The 15037-nt window shown below is 44.4% G+C and overlaps 1 long non-coding RNA gene across 1 annotated transcript; it reads left to right on the plus strand.

The window, feature by feature from the left end:
- The first annotated feature begins 540 nt into the window (after positions 1–540).
- Positions 541–12103, plus strand: LOC104861382. The gene is made up of 4 exons (XR_780013.1): positions 541–1035; positions 1284–1453; positions 7783–7840; positions 9670–12103. It is a non-coding gene; the product is annotated as an uncharacterized LOC104861382 (long non-coding RNA).
- Positions 12104–15037: the final 2934 nt, after the last annotated feature.

The following is a 15037-nucleotide window of genomic DNA, read 5'->3' on the forward strand; positions in this document are numbered from 1 at the left end:
TGCTTCCTAGGATGTCGTGAGAGCCCCTGAAGGTGCCAGTGCTGACCAATTGCTCTGTGTGTCACTGCTGAGAGCTCTGAACTTCCTGAGTGCGCTGGATGAGAGAGGGGCAATGGGGGGTGGGTGTCGTGGAGTCCAGGTATGATGACTTCTCTTTCTGGTCAGGTCACAGGTTCCACAGAGCCTGTGAACAGCTCCGCACTGCACAGCAAGTCTCACTCCCGTGCACAGCTGGGCTAGAAAATGGAATCAAAACAAAATCCTAGGCAGGATTCACACAGAGAAGGGCAGCAATTTATCTTCCTTTGAGAGCATAGCAGATAGTATACATAGATCGGTGAAATGTGCCACTGGGAGGGAAGCAAAATTTGGTAGGGCCTGGAGAGTTCATTCTCAGGCAATGGCTTAAACCTCACCAATTGCTGCCATTCAAGAATGGGGGTCCTCAAAATGGACGACGTTCTAATGTAACCAACATGGATGTCTCAAGAAGACATTCTAGGCGACATACGCCATTCACAGAAGGATAGTTGTGTATGATTCTATCTACACAGAAGACAGAAGTAGGGTGATGGCTTCTGATGTGGAGGGAAAGAGAAATCATTAAATGAATACTGTTCCAGTTTTCCAAAATGTAACGTTCTGGAGACGAATGGTGGTGATATTTACATAACAGTGTTAATATATTTTGTGTCACTTAACTGTACACTCGAAACTCTTCAGATGATAAATTTTGCATGTGCATTTTGCCATAATAGAAATTGGAAAATAGAACCACCTGAGCTAGCAATCCTCCTCTGAGTGTAGGTCCAGAGGGATAAAACTCAGGGTCTTGAAGAGACCATTCTCCTGATCACTGCAGCATTATTCACTGTAGCCAAGATATGAGAGCCTAAATGTCCACTGATGGGTGAATGGATAAATAAAATATGGTATTTACATGCAATCAAATTTTATTCGCATAGAAACAGGAGCAGCCAGCCACTTGGGACAACGTGGACGGAACTGGAGAACATGCTGAGTGAAATAAGCCAGGTACAGAAAGACAAATACCACATGTTCTCATACATAGGGTCTAAAATAGTCAAATATATAGACTTAGAGACTGGATAGTAGTTTCCAGGAGCTGAGGAGAGGGGGAATTGGGGAAATGTTGGTTAAAGGTTCAAAAGTTCCTGCTATGCAAAACAAGTAATTTCTGGAGATCTCCTGTACAATATAAAGCCTATGATGAACAGTACCATACTGTGTACTGAAATTTTTCCTTATCTTATGTGTTCCAGTCACAAATAGAAAACAAACAAAAAGTCAAAAGGGGCAGGAGGAAAGTTCTGGAGGTGACAGACAAGTGCATGGCTCACGAAGATGCTTTCATGGGTGTGCTCAGCTCTCCAAACACAAGTTGTGTTCACTAAATAGTTGCAGCTTTTTGTGTCAGTCATACTTCAATAAGGTAGGTTAGAATTTGGAAAACTGTATCGGCAAATAAAGCAAATTCTAAAAAGCCCCATGTTGGCTGACACTGAAGGCCAAGCAAATCCAGCTCTGTCTGGATTTGGCCTATAGGTTTGGGGTCAGATAGCTCCAGTGTAAACCAGGAACTGATTTGCAACTTGGGAGAGAGAACCAAGGGGCAGGTCCTCAGAGACTGTGCCAGCCACAGCATGGGGATCTTGCCCTGCCAACTACCTGGAGGGCCCCAATTACAGAAGGTTCTACTGTAGGCTTTTATTGATTTGTTAAGCACAATGGAAATAGATGCATCACAACATTAACTTGTAAGGGAAAAGTGAAAGTTGCAGAATCAGAATGTGATCACGTGTATGAATGATACAAAAAAAAAGTAAATAAATCAGGTAAATTAGAAGGAAGCATCCTTCTATGGAATTGCCTGCTGGTCACTATCATAAGGGACTGTGCTAGAAACACAAGTATGTAGACAGTACTTCTACACAGACACTTCTCCAGCAACTGTCTGATAAATCTCAGATGGACACCTTCGTTGGTATGAATCAGTGTGGCTAAAAATTATTTTTAAAAATTATCTGGTGTAAACCTCATCATTTTTGTCTTTTCAAATGCCTCATCCTCTTTGAATATGCCCATAGCTCACTACAGAATGCACATTCACATTGCAATGCTCTGAGATTCTGAGACAATGGCAGTATTCTTTGGAGAATCCCTCTGTCTGATCATTTTTTAAAATTTAGGTTAGCTGAAGCTGTGTGGATGTGTCTTACTGTATAACCATAGGATGTCAATCACCTGCCTTTTTGATAGTACAAAAAAAAATAATCAACTGTCAGAGAAACCCGAGTTTCAGGATAGTAATATCAACTTCTGTTCCCGACCAGGTCCTTTTCAGGGTACCACAAACCAGACTGTCTGGTTTTGAAGGCTCATGCCACACTTGGGATGAGACCTGCACTGCGTCGAGGACAGGAGTATGAGTGGCCAGGGCTTGGAGCCATAAGGGGAGGGTCTCACACACTCTCTCATGTTGGACCTGTGGAAGGGAGGCTGGAGGTGGCTGGCTGCCCCAGCATGGTGTACAGTGCTTTGTGGAAGAGGAAGATGGGCTAAGCTACCGCAATGCTGTACACTGGTTTTCTTACGAGTTGCCATTGTAGTGATAAGCTCTTTACTGACACTTACAGGACTTACTAGGTGCCAGGTGGTACTCTGGCGCCAGGCATTGAAAGACATGGGAGCTCTGTGTCTCTTGCTTTCAGATTTTAACCCCATGAAGGCTGCTGGAAAAATGAGGCAACAATTTTTCTCCCATTCAATTCTTTAACATTGCTGGGTTCACACCAATGGGACATTTGAAGGATTTTGTTCTCATTCTCCTTTTCAGTGTATTTTATGAGATCAAAATGCGCCCAAGAAGTTGGTGGGCTATCTCTGAGGGTTCTTTCTGCTGCTAGAAAAAAATAGTTTTCTTTTTGTTTTCTGAAGAAATGACTGCAAATTCATTTAATTTAACAGACAGCCTTCATTTAATAGGCTCAGGAACAGTGCTCCCACAGTTTGCTTTGACTTGAAAAGTAAAATTTGATTAGTTGATCAGCTGTGCCCACGGGTAACCTTCTGGGGAGAAAATGTTCCACAAAATTACAGAATGACTTCTCTAGTCATTAAGTATATGAGAGCCTAGACATTGAGCTGGATATTCCCAGGACATGAAGGTCTTTGTCCTCGTAATTGTAGAAGAGTAATAATAGGCAGTATTTTGTTGAGGGCCCATCCTGTGCTGGTCTTTACACACAGTAGTTTTTCTGACCCTCCCAACAGCCCTTTGGAAATAGTCACTAATATCCATTCCATAAAATGGATGTAAACTGTTAATGAAACGTTAACGATACCAGTGCAAAGTCCCACAACTGGCAGGGATAGTTTTCCATGAAAAATTGTAATCTAACACACTATCCTATCTCCTTTCAGTTGAAGATGAGGCACAAAACACACAAATGACTGCAGCGCATCTCTGATTGACCCTATCAGAAGTAGCCTTTTGCTCTCAGAGCCAGTTTTCAACTCTTTCTAACGCTGCAGGTGTCTGTCCTCTGACAGTGAACTCGACTCCTGAAGCCAGCGCCATGTTCTTGGCAAAAAGCCTGATCAGTGCAGTGGCTCCCACCTCTTTGTTCTGAAAAGTGGTGAGATGGAAGCATTCTTGCCAGCTTGAAAATGCTTCTAGAGGAGGCACTGAGAAATGGTGGGCTTTATTTTGTTAAAATAGCTTTCTTGAGACATAATTTATGCAACACACAAATCTCTCACTCAAAGTAAAGTATCTAGTCACAGAATTGTGCAACTGTCCCCACTGTCAATTTTAGAAGGTTTTTATAACCCCCAGAAGGAATCTCTACACCCTTTAGCTACCTTCCCATCATCCCCGTCTCATCTCCAGCTCTTGGCAAACACTATGTCTCTCCTGAGTTCTCTATTCCACATATTTTGTATACATAGAATCATTCAATATGTGGACCTTCGTGGTTACCTTTTGTTTTGTTTTACATCGCTTATTAAGTTGTGATTGACATACAGGTGCTGTAGAAATTCAGTACCTACAACGTGATGTGTTTGGAGTTAAGTGGACTCATCATCACAATACCATAAACTTACTCACCACGTTCAAAAGCTTCCTCTCTCCCCTTTATGTGTTTGCTCCTTTTGTGGTAAGAGTACTTAACATAAATTCTATCCTCTTAGCAGCACTTTAAGCATGCAAGACAGAATTGTTAAGCACATGCTCTGTGTTGTACCTTAAATCCCCAGAACTTGCACATCTTGCATGGCTGAAAGTTTGTACCCTCTGATCATCACCTCCAAGCTAGAAGAGAGGGACTGAGAAGAGGGCCAGTGATGGCTGGTCTTGCTGTATCTCAGCTCCTGCCTACCTCTGACTTGAGAGAATGAGTGACCTTCCCCTGTGCCAGGACCAAAGGTGCACTGGATTTGTCAACAGTACACAGATGGTTGATTGTGCAAGGACATGCTATTGTCTTCTGCAAATCAGAGAATCATTGCTCTCCTCTCTCCCATTGACCTTTGGGAGTGGAGCTGCTGAGCTCTGGCTTCCTGGGCTTCAGCGCTTCCAGGATGGCACGGGATTCTCCAAGAGCAGCTCTTCCTCTTTCCTCTTACTCAATTTGTCAGGGGCCTGGGCTCCTTCTGGACTTCTCAGGTTTCTCTAGTTTATGCAGAAAGAACAATGACAATTTCAGGCTTTCCCTACATCCCATCAGAGCAAAACAAACAACCCAGTGGCAAGCCAGGCTTTAAATCTGTTGTTTCAAAAGCATCTCCACAAAAATACCTTACTTGGGGTTTCAAAGATTCTAACCTCTGTTCTGCCTCTTTGCCAAGGGCTCTTAATCTGTGGTCTACGTGGGCCTTGGGCCCAAAACCTTTCACTAATCATCTCTGATTAATGGTGGTTGGGGTGATGAATTGAATCTTCCTTGTATCTCTAATAATGGGAGTTTAAGTACAGATCCCTAAAGCAGGTAGGTGCCGGGAGATTCTAGGGAAAATAACCAAAGATCTGTCCTTCTTGTGCTGAAGACCCCCAGGAGCAGTCACTCTGCAGCCCAAGCCAGGAGAAGACTTAAAAGAAGACCTCAGGATTCAGGGCCAGACTCCAGTTTGAGGTTGAACTCATTTCCGACCTCTGGTGGTACAAGAAGCTTCCTTTCTCTGGTGTGATTCTTGTGCAGGTTGGGACAAGTTGGTAAAATGTGGAAATAACAACTTTGCTTGCAAGTGTACTGGCTAGCCCTGCTTAGGCAATTTTGATGGAAAGAGAAAATGGAAAAACAGGTAATACCCGCTCTGCATTGTAAAATGGAATTCTAGCCAGGCTGGGAGGAAATCTTTTGCTTGACTTGCCCAAATGATTCAAGGGAAATCAACGAATCTTTTGGCCTGGAGATCCAGACTGTTACTGTAATCTCATGCTTGACTCAGGGAAATTTTTTTTTTTAACTTAGCAATCTAAGTATAGAAGAAAAAGCTTTCTTAGATTCTATTAAATTATTACAAATAAGTTAAAATTGAGTCATACTAAATTTGGTAAGATTCGGAATAGGCATTACTTTTCTGTTTCTGTCTCCCACATTTACTATCTGTCTTATAAACCATTTTAGTGAAAAGATTGGCTTACTATAATGGAATTTTTAAAAAGAATTTACATACTATTATAGAGAAGGCAAAATAGCTCAGAAAGCACTTAATTACCCTTTACTTTTTCAAGTGATGAATTTATTTTTCTCTTCATGTCATGTAAACATGAATAAAAATCTGAAGACTAACAGAAGCAAGTTGCTTAAAATCTGACCACCCATAATCACATAGTTACTTACCCAGTGTTACCACGTTGAAGTATTTCCTTCCTGGGTGTATATTTAAAAATCGTAATGATAGTTTACATATAAGTTGGTATCTTGTAGTTTTCACTCAAACATTCCCATAAGCATTTTTCTTGATGAGTTGGTCTGCACAGTATCCCAGTTAGTGGTTGTAGAACATTTTATCGAGTGTTTGCGGCGTTATCACGTGGATATTCTCCTACTGATGAATGTTTAGATTGTTGGCCGGCTGTGTTATTATACTAACACCACAGCGAACTTCCTAGTGTGTAAAGGTTTTCTGCAGGAATACTTTTCTGAGGCTTGGTTCCCAGAAGTAAAATCAGAGTCCTGGATCAGTGTGTGTGAAGGTGTGGATGTTCTTCCCGTGTATGTCCCAACTGCCTTCCAAGGGCTTGTATCCATTTACCCTGGCAGCAGTGCTGTAGGAAAGTTCCAGGCTTTTCAGCTGAGTTACTACTTAAAAACTGATATGGAAATGGACTGCCTGGAGTGCTATCTGATGGCCACTCTCCTCTAGGACTGTTCTGCAGACAGAGGAGGGGCAGGCTAGCCCTGGGCCCCCACAGGTTCTGGAACTGTAAGACTTCTCCCTTCCATGATGAGCTTGTCTTGCTCATGGCCCAGGGAAGAGCTAGATATTCTTAAATCCTGAACCAGAGAACCCAGCCAGGGGAAACTAACAGGTAGAATCCACAGGTCAGGCTGCAGGTAGATGCTTGAGACAGCCTTTACCCATCGTGTTCTCTTGCTGGGCTTTGTTTGTCACTGAATGAGAATGTGAAGGCTTTATTTTGTATCAGATCCATTTGCCCAGGATGGCCCAGGATTGCCAGTCAGTATTTCTTGTTCTGCCATTTGTGCAGAACTGCATCCCTGCATCTAGGAAGTCTGCCCTGAGAGAGTAGGCACACAACATGTATTTGTTTTGTTGCCGGGGACTGAACTCGAGCTTTGCACACACAAAGTGTGCACTCGAATGCTGAGCTCTATACCTCAGCCCCCTGTGTATTTGTTGAGCAGAAGAATGAATTACTAGCAGACTGGGAGCTGGAGGAAGCCTTATACTGCTGTCGCATACACTGCTGTCGGCTGACCTAACATATGTTTTACTCTCCTTCCCTAGCAGCAGAGTTTTCACTTTATTTAAGGTTGCATGTACCTGGGAGATAGCTGACTTCCCTGGCCAGGCGAGCAGGTGCTGGTCTGAGAAATGGGCGGATGTAATCTCAGAGTTTCTGGGGAAGGGGATTCTCTTCTGTTCCCTGTTCCTTTTGGTGAGTTTGGAGATGGAACAGCCATCTTACCACTGAAAGAGAACATGCCTGGGGATGAGTCCCCGGCTGAGGATGGCAGAGAGGGAAGCAGGCAGGAGCTGAGTGCTGACGTTTATCATGGGGTCTCAGCCTCAGCCCAGTTGTTACATTTTTAGAAACTTAAACTCTGTTTAGATAAGCCACTGGGATTGGTTTTCTGTCCATGCAGCAGAATGCTATGCTTTTGGATATGAGGGACTTGGGGCCCAGGAAGTTCATTTGCCCAAGGTCATAGAGATTGGGGGCCCAGAAATAGACCAGCTCTAGGTCCACTGGGTTAAACTGGCCCTCAGATTACCACCAACACTCCTGCTATGGATTTCCATGCCTTCCAAGTTCATGCACTGGAAACTTAATCAGCCATGCAAACATCATGAGGTGACACCTCTAAGAGGTGATTATGTCATGGACAAATGGTTCCATTTGGCAAATGAATTAGTGTTGTTGCTAGAGGAGTGGCTTCATTATTATCAAGGCGAGTTTGTTATAAACACAAGTTTAGATCTCTCTTTTCTTTCCCCTTTCCCATTCCTCCTTCCTCTTCCTCCCACCCCCATCTCTTGCCCCCACCACCCTCCACTCTGGGATGATAGCAACAAGGTTCTTACCATATGTGGACCCTCAGCCTTGGACTCCTGAGCCTCCAGCCCGGTAAGGAATGAACCTGTTTTTTCTATCAGCCTGTGGCATTCTGTCATAGCAACACAAAGCAGACTAAGACAGCCTTTTCCATTAGTAGCAATTTTAGAAAGAACTCCCCAAAGTACTTTGAAATCGAGTGCAAGTTATTGTTTTTTTTAAGCAAGTGATAAATATTTGTTTTTGACCAACTGAGGGACAACAGATTCCATGAAGATGCTTATGAACACAGGGTTTATTTTTATATCATATGTTCAAGTCTAAATGTGAGCTCCCTAGAGGGATATTTAGTTAGTAGAAGATAAACATGCCAGGAGATTTTATGCAAAAAAGATTTTCCTTAGCTGTATTAGCCCAACACTCATATATCATAGAAAATCGGACATCAAATCTGAAACATTTGACTTAGGATTTGATATTTCAAAACTTTTACATGGCCTTCTGTTTGTTCTTTATTTTTTAGGGAAGTCTGGGAAAGGCTGGGATACAATAGCCAGTGTGTTTTCTTATTGTTCTCTCACTGTGGGCCCTTTAGCACTATTTCTCAAATAACTGCTTTTAACTGGCATTTGAAAAGCATCCCTAATGATCACATAGTTTTGTCCCTGCATAAATAGTCCTCTGTGCTGTAAGAGGGACTTATGGCAGAGATTCAGATGAAAGGGTGAATGAGAATCAGGGCTGGGGATTTCGCTTAGTGGTTCTGTCGCTGCCTCTCAAGGGCCTGAGTTCAATCCCCAAATCCCCAGTACCACAAAAAAAAAAGGGAATGAGGATCAAGTCATGTGGTGTCTCATTTCCTGGAATGATACAGCCAAGAGGAATTTCCACAAATCACTCTGAGTATCTTCTTTTTAAGCCAAGGAGAAAACTGCTCCTGAGTTTTGCACCTGGTGCATTTGTCAGGGTATCAGCCAGCTTTCCCATCACTGAGACAAAATACCCACTACCCACTACCCACAACTTAAAGAAGGTGAAGTGTATTTGGGCTTACAGTTCAAGGAGCTCAGTCCATGGTTGGCTGCTGCAAAGCAGAAACAGCATGTTGAAAGTGGCCGGTAGAGGAAAGCCGCTCAACTCACAGAGGCCAAGAAGCACAGAGAGAGGACAAGAGAAGAGGCCAGGCATTCTTCTAGTTACCTTCTCGGGGCACACCTCTTCCTGCCAGCCCTTACCTCCTAACAGTGCACTCAGGGTGAACTCATCTGTGGGTGAGTGTAGCACCCAGGGATCTAATCCCTTTCTAAAAGCCCCGCCTCCAAACACAAGACTTTTGGGGGACATTTTACATCTAAACTATAACTATCAGTGCAGGCAATTTCCTAAATGTAGAAAGAGAAAACCAAATGTATTCAGCAGTTAGGGCTGGGGGATTAGCTCAGTGGTTCGGTGGCCTGCCTTGTAAGTGCAAGGACCAGAGTTCAATGCCGGTACCAAAAAAACAAAACAAAACAAATGTATTCAGCAGTTCCTCTACATTTTACATTGTAGTGTAAGGACTGTGGTTTAGGCAGCCCTGTGAGTATCCTATTCCTTTTGCCTGTTATCTTTCAACCCTTATTAATCAGTCAGTTTTGATAGTGCCCTTTTACATAGTTGCTGTTTTTATTCTTTTTTTTTTTTCAAACTGGGTCTCATTATGTAGCTCAGGCTGGCCTCAAATTCATGGCAATCCTCCTGCCTCAGCCTCCTACAATCCTGGGATTGCAGGCATGTGCCACCATGCCTGGCTATCTTTATTTCTACATTATTAACAGGTAGGTGAGATAACTTCCTCCAACTGACTCCCTTTGACTCTACTGTTCACTTCTTGTCACGTTCTTCACTGGTCACAAATCCAGAGACAGAGGATGCTGAGGCACCCTAGATCGCTCCTCTACCTTTGTCCTGTTCTTCTCCTGCACCTCAGAAGCCATGCAAATAGCATGATGATGTCTGCAGGTCACACTGGGCACTGCTGCTGTGAAGATGAAGAACTGAGCTTACAAACCATCCTTGGTGCCACACACCACTGACCACATCGCACCTGGAGCACACTTATCTGTGAGTTCCCAGCTACAGGGACAGAAATGTTCTTCTGGTTGAGCCGGCTGGCTGAGATGTCTGGAGATGGTGGTCCACAGGACGGACACATCGAGGAAAGGCCGAACAAGCTCTCGGGGCAACCTAGATGACTATCTGCAATGTCACAGCACCTGGCACCCTCTGGGAGTGGCAAGTCCAGCCCACATCCATTTCTTGTAACTTGCTAATTGACAACTGCTGGTGGCTACCAGGTATAGCAAATAAACATAGAGAGAGCATTTCCAATTAAATTTGAATTCTGGGTCAATAACAAATAATTTTTATGACATAAACACATTCCAAATATACATAGGATGTACCGACTAGGACTTTCCGAGGTGCCTGTGAAGGAGGTGGGATTTATCCATCCGGGGCTCCCCAAACCATATTTTCTTGGACTTCTTCTTAATTAAAGATCATTTTCTGACTGAGCCATTTCCAAACATGGAAGGAGAACCACAGGGTTTCTGGCTAGATCTTGGGCCCTTCCCTGAGGGGGCAGGGTGGCTCTTCTGGATTCTCTTCACACCATTCAGCCTGTGCTCCAAACACACTTCATCATTACTCCACTTTTCTTCCTTTGTGTGTGACCCAGGAGGACACCAGAAGACCCGGCCCGTCTAGGGTGTCTTCCTGGTTCATCATCCAGGTGTTTGTCTTGCTGGATCACTGAAAGGAGTTTGTCTGCCAGTAGCAGTTTATTGCCCAGAAACTCTCAGCAAACCTTCTGGACTCTGGAATCTGGCTGTCTTGGTTCTCTTGGCTTAGGAGATGATCAGAGGGTCCACAGTCTGCCACAGGCAGTCAGCAAAGAGGAAATCCCCTCTTCACAGCCCACTCTTCATGGAAATAAAGCCAGTTTCCTTCTCTTCTTAGTTAGGGTTGACCTCTTGAGGAGTATTTTCTGTGTAGGAAACTGAGGAGAATCAAAGGAAAGAAATTAGTCTAACCCTATATAAACTGCTCTATTTGTAGAAGTCCCTTTGTGCCTCTGAAATGGCTGTCGTAAAGCTGTGGCACAGCCACGAGGAATTGTGTCTTTCACTGTACCCATCCTGCAGCTTCTCCTGGACCAGATGAACACACTGAGGGAGACACAGGCGTGTTTCCTGATGTCAGCTGTGACCTTCAACCGTTCCCGCCTCCTAGGACATCCCTGAGATGTCCCCACACACAAAAGATCCTCTGGCTTCCTCCTCTGCCCCTGAAGGAGCCCCCTCCTTGGCCACCCCGCCGTCCTGCGCCTTCCCTATGGCTCTGTCTCCACCTCTCTCTGTCCGACTTGGTCCCTGCAGTGGGGACTTCGCCTGCCTGCTGGCCCTGCAGCCTCCACTCGCTAGGATGTGTGTGCATCTCATCCACTTCCCACGATGGGCAGACGTGGATCTCTCCTCCTTTTCTGCTTCTCTCTTCAGCCTCACTGCCCTCTGCCCTACTCCCAGGCCACCACTCGGGGCTGAGAGACGCCTCTGGCTTAGTTCCTTACTGCAAAGATAAAGATCTCAGCTACAGATGTCACAATCTTCAAAAAGCAGCATGAAATATGATTTTATTGGTTGCTAAACCATGTCTGACTCCCTTCCCTGGGGTCATAATGGTAGAAGGAAGACAAAAAAGGAAACCTGTTCATCAACAACAGAAACTGGGAGGTCTTCCAGAGTTCTAATTCTCATTCATCAATCATTTATTGGGTGGTAACATATGTGCCCTAATTTATTCCTTCTTCAACTTTTTTGAAAATGAGGAAAGTAAAATAATCATATACTGTTACCCTCCTTCCCACCCAACAGAGTCTCCAGCATGTCATCCTTTCTTTTTGTTATCAACTGAATTGTTTTTTCTTCCTGAAATTTATATATTGAAGTCCTAACCCTCAGGGCAGTTTGCTCTGTCCATGGTATTAGTTACAGCTAAGCATGGTCTGAAAATATTAAGTGGAATATTCCCAAAGTAAACAACTCACAAGTTTTGAATTGTGTGTCATTCCGAGTAGTTGTGATGAAGTTTCATGCTGTCCTGCTCCCTTCCATCTGTGACTGGAGTCATCCCTTCATCCAGTGGACCCACACTCTATACACTACCCCCATTCATTGGTCACTTAGTGTCCACCTTGGTTAACAGGTTGACCTTTGTGGAATCACATGCTTGTGTTCAAGTAACCCTTACTTTACATACTAACAGCCCAAAGTGCAAGAGTGCTGGCAATTTAGTGATGACCAAAAAAAAAAAAAAAAAAAAAGCTGCAAATTGCTTCATTTAAGTAAAAAAGTGAATGTTCATAACTCAATAAGGAAAGTAAACAATTGTATGTTTAAGTTGTTAACATCTATAATAACAATCTGTAAAATTGTGGAGAAGAAAAAAGTAATTTGTGTAGTTTCGCTGTCATACCTCAAACTCAAAAAATTGTAAGTATTGTCCGTGATAAAGCTTAATAATTCACCTCACTTTGTCTTCAGTGTTGTATCATATCTTATCACCACAGGAAAGGTGAGTACAGCATAATATTGTATTTTGAGAGGGAAGGAGAGGCGGGAAATAAAGACCATATTCACATAACTTCTATTAGTGTATATTTTTGTACTTATTCTTTTATTAGTAGTCATTGTAGAGAATCTCTTACTATGCCTAATTTATAAATTAATCTTTGAGTATACGTAGGGAGAGCATAGTATATACGAGATTTAGTAGAAACTGTGGCTTTGGGCTTCATTAGTGGCATTGAATGTATCATCCATGAAAAGGGGACTACCATACCCAGCATGTGACTGTATTTGGAGATAGGGTCTTTAGGGAGGTTATTTGAGTGGACCCTAATCCGAGATGACTAGTGTCCTTCTAAGAGGTGATTAGGACGCAGACACACACTGAGGGAGTGTGACACGAAGACCCAAGGAGAAGGCGGCTGTCTGTATGCCAGGGGAGAGGTCTCAGGGGAACCAGCCCTGCCAACCTTGAACTTGCAGCAGCGAGCAAGTGTTTCCACCTGCGGCAGTTTGTCCTGGCAGCTTCTGAGTCTGGGTCTTGGATGCCTGCCAAGTCTTACTGCATGGAGGGTGGCACTGTCAGAAAGTGGTGGACACTTTAGAGGGGGCACCTGGCTGACACCTTCAGGTTACTAGGGGAGCGTTCTTGAAGAGGACTCCAGGCCTCTGACTTCCTCTTTGTTCTCTTTTGCTCCCTGGCTGTGAGCTGAGTAGTTTTTTCTCTGCCACCCTCTCCTGCCCTGGTGGGCTGCTTGCCACGTGTGCAGTGAGATACGATGTATGACTATGGATTGGAATCTGCAACACTGAGCTAAAATAAACCTTTTCTTTCTGGATAAAGATTAGCCCAGGTGTTTTGTTACAGTAATGGAAAGCTGATCTACATACAGCCCTAGTAGACTAACACAGTTTTTTGGTTTTCACCACACAGGAAGGTTATCATCTTCCTGGCCTGGCACAGGATGCCAGGGGCAGGTTGTGACAAGGGGCTTGGAAGGGCAGCATTCTATACAGGGTTGCTCTCTCCTCCCTGAGGCCTCTTGCCCTCCTTTCAAAGCTCCAGTCTCTGCAATTACTGCCAGGTCCTGATCCCAGAAAGGACTGGTGGGAAGGAGGAGACACAGGACCTGAAGGACACACAGGGGTGTTTCCCGGAGTCGTGTCCCTGTGAGGTGGGGTTTGGCTTTCCAAATTTTATAAAGGCTTTACTTAGGAGTGTCCCCTGCCCAAATCCCTACAGAGAGTGGAGGAAACAAGGTGGAATGGTGGAAATGAGAGGAAAAACTCAAAACTAGTAGTAGAAATATCACCTTGTGTTTATAAATGCACTATAGGCTATAGATGTACTCATGGTTATTATCAACCCCACGCAGATGGAAAGGAATCATCACCATTCCCATTCCACAGATGAGGAAAGCAAAGCCGAGCACCTGGTCCAGGACATTCATGTCCTACTCAGGGCATGGAGACAGCGCAGATTCTGAAAGGGGAGCTGCAAGTTCGTGCTATCTGTGTCTTCCTGTGGCCCCTCCCTTGATAAAAGCAAAACACTGAGATTCCTCCTGCTTCTGCCTACACACCAGGAGCAGGCTGAGAGCTAAGGTCCCAAGTGTGCGCCCCTGAGGACCCATCCACCGTTCCCTGTCCTATGGCCTCCTGTTTTCTTCCAAAGGACAATGTAGTTCTGCCAGGTGGATGGCAAAACTGCTCCCTTTTAACAGCCATACAGTCAGACAGAAACTCAAAGCCAGCAGTGTTGCCACCACCCCCAGGGCGGCTCCCTTTAAAATTAAAGCTCAGTGTACTGGCTTTTTTTTTTTTTTTTTTTTTAATTCACAATTTACTGTGAAGGAGAAGAAAACTCCTACCCTAGCAATTAAGTTTGCAGAAGGCTCACCTTTTAGCAGGGCTGTAAAACGTTGCTGGTGCAAGACAAGAGTATTTAAAGAATGTGAGCCTGAGTGCTTTCTCGGAGGCCCTTGATTTCATTTGCACCCTGCTGAGGCATTTGTCAGGAGGGAGAGAGGGCCATTTCGGAGCTCCTTGGTCCAGCATAAGAGAAGCGGTAGCCTGTCCTTGAGGTGTATTTTCTTTTTATCCTCAGTGGTCTTTGCATGGAAGGGGGGCCATCACCACTCGTGCTTCTGTGGTTCTGGGCTCCCTGCTCTTCAGCGGTGGCAGAGAAAAATAGCCAGGCTGGAGTCCAAAACCTCAACTGGCCTTGACTCTGAATTGTTGGTGCCTGGGTTCATCTGGTGACCAGGCGGCCTCTCCCAAGTCACATGGAGATAATGGCCCTAGATAGAGATGGAGACCCTTTCAGGAGCAGCAGGAGTCTTACTTGGTCTCCAGAATTGCTTCTTGGTTGAGTGCTGGCTCCCACCTTCCTGCCCATGCTTCCTCAGGGAGTTACAGAAACCCTTGTCCTCCTCAAGGCCACCGGCAGCTGAGAGCTTTTGCAAATCAAGATTTTCTAAGCTTTGTGGAAAATGCTGCAAAACCTCTGTCTCTGTCTACAGTAAATAAAATTAAGTTCATCCACACTCTTTGGAGCTCTGTCTTCTCCATGAGCTTGGAATTAGTGCTAATTTAGGGTAGGGTAAGATAGATGCAAAAGGGGTGTTACAGACTCAGGTGGCAGCCAGGACTTCCTACCTCC

Source organism: Fukomys damarensis, unplaced genomic scaffold (genome assembly GCF_012274545.1).
Source record: "Fukomys damarensis isolate Sample0158 unplaced genomic scaffold, DMR_v1.0_HiC HiC_scaffold_10, whole genome shotgun sequence".
Taxonomy (NCBI): Eukaryota; Metazoa; Chordata; class Mammalia; order Rodentia; family Bathyergidae; genus Fukomys; species Fukomys damarensis.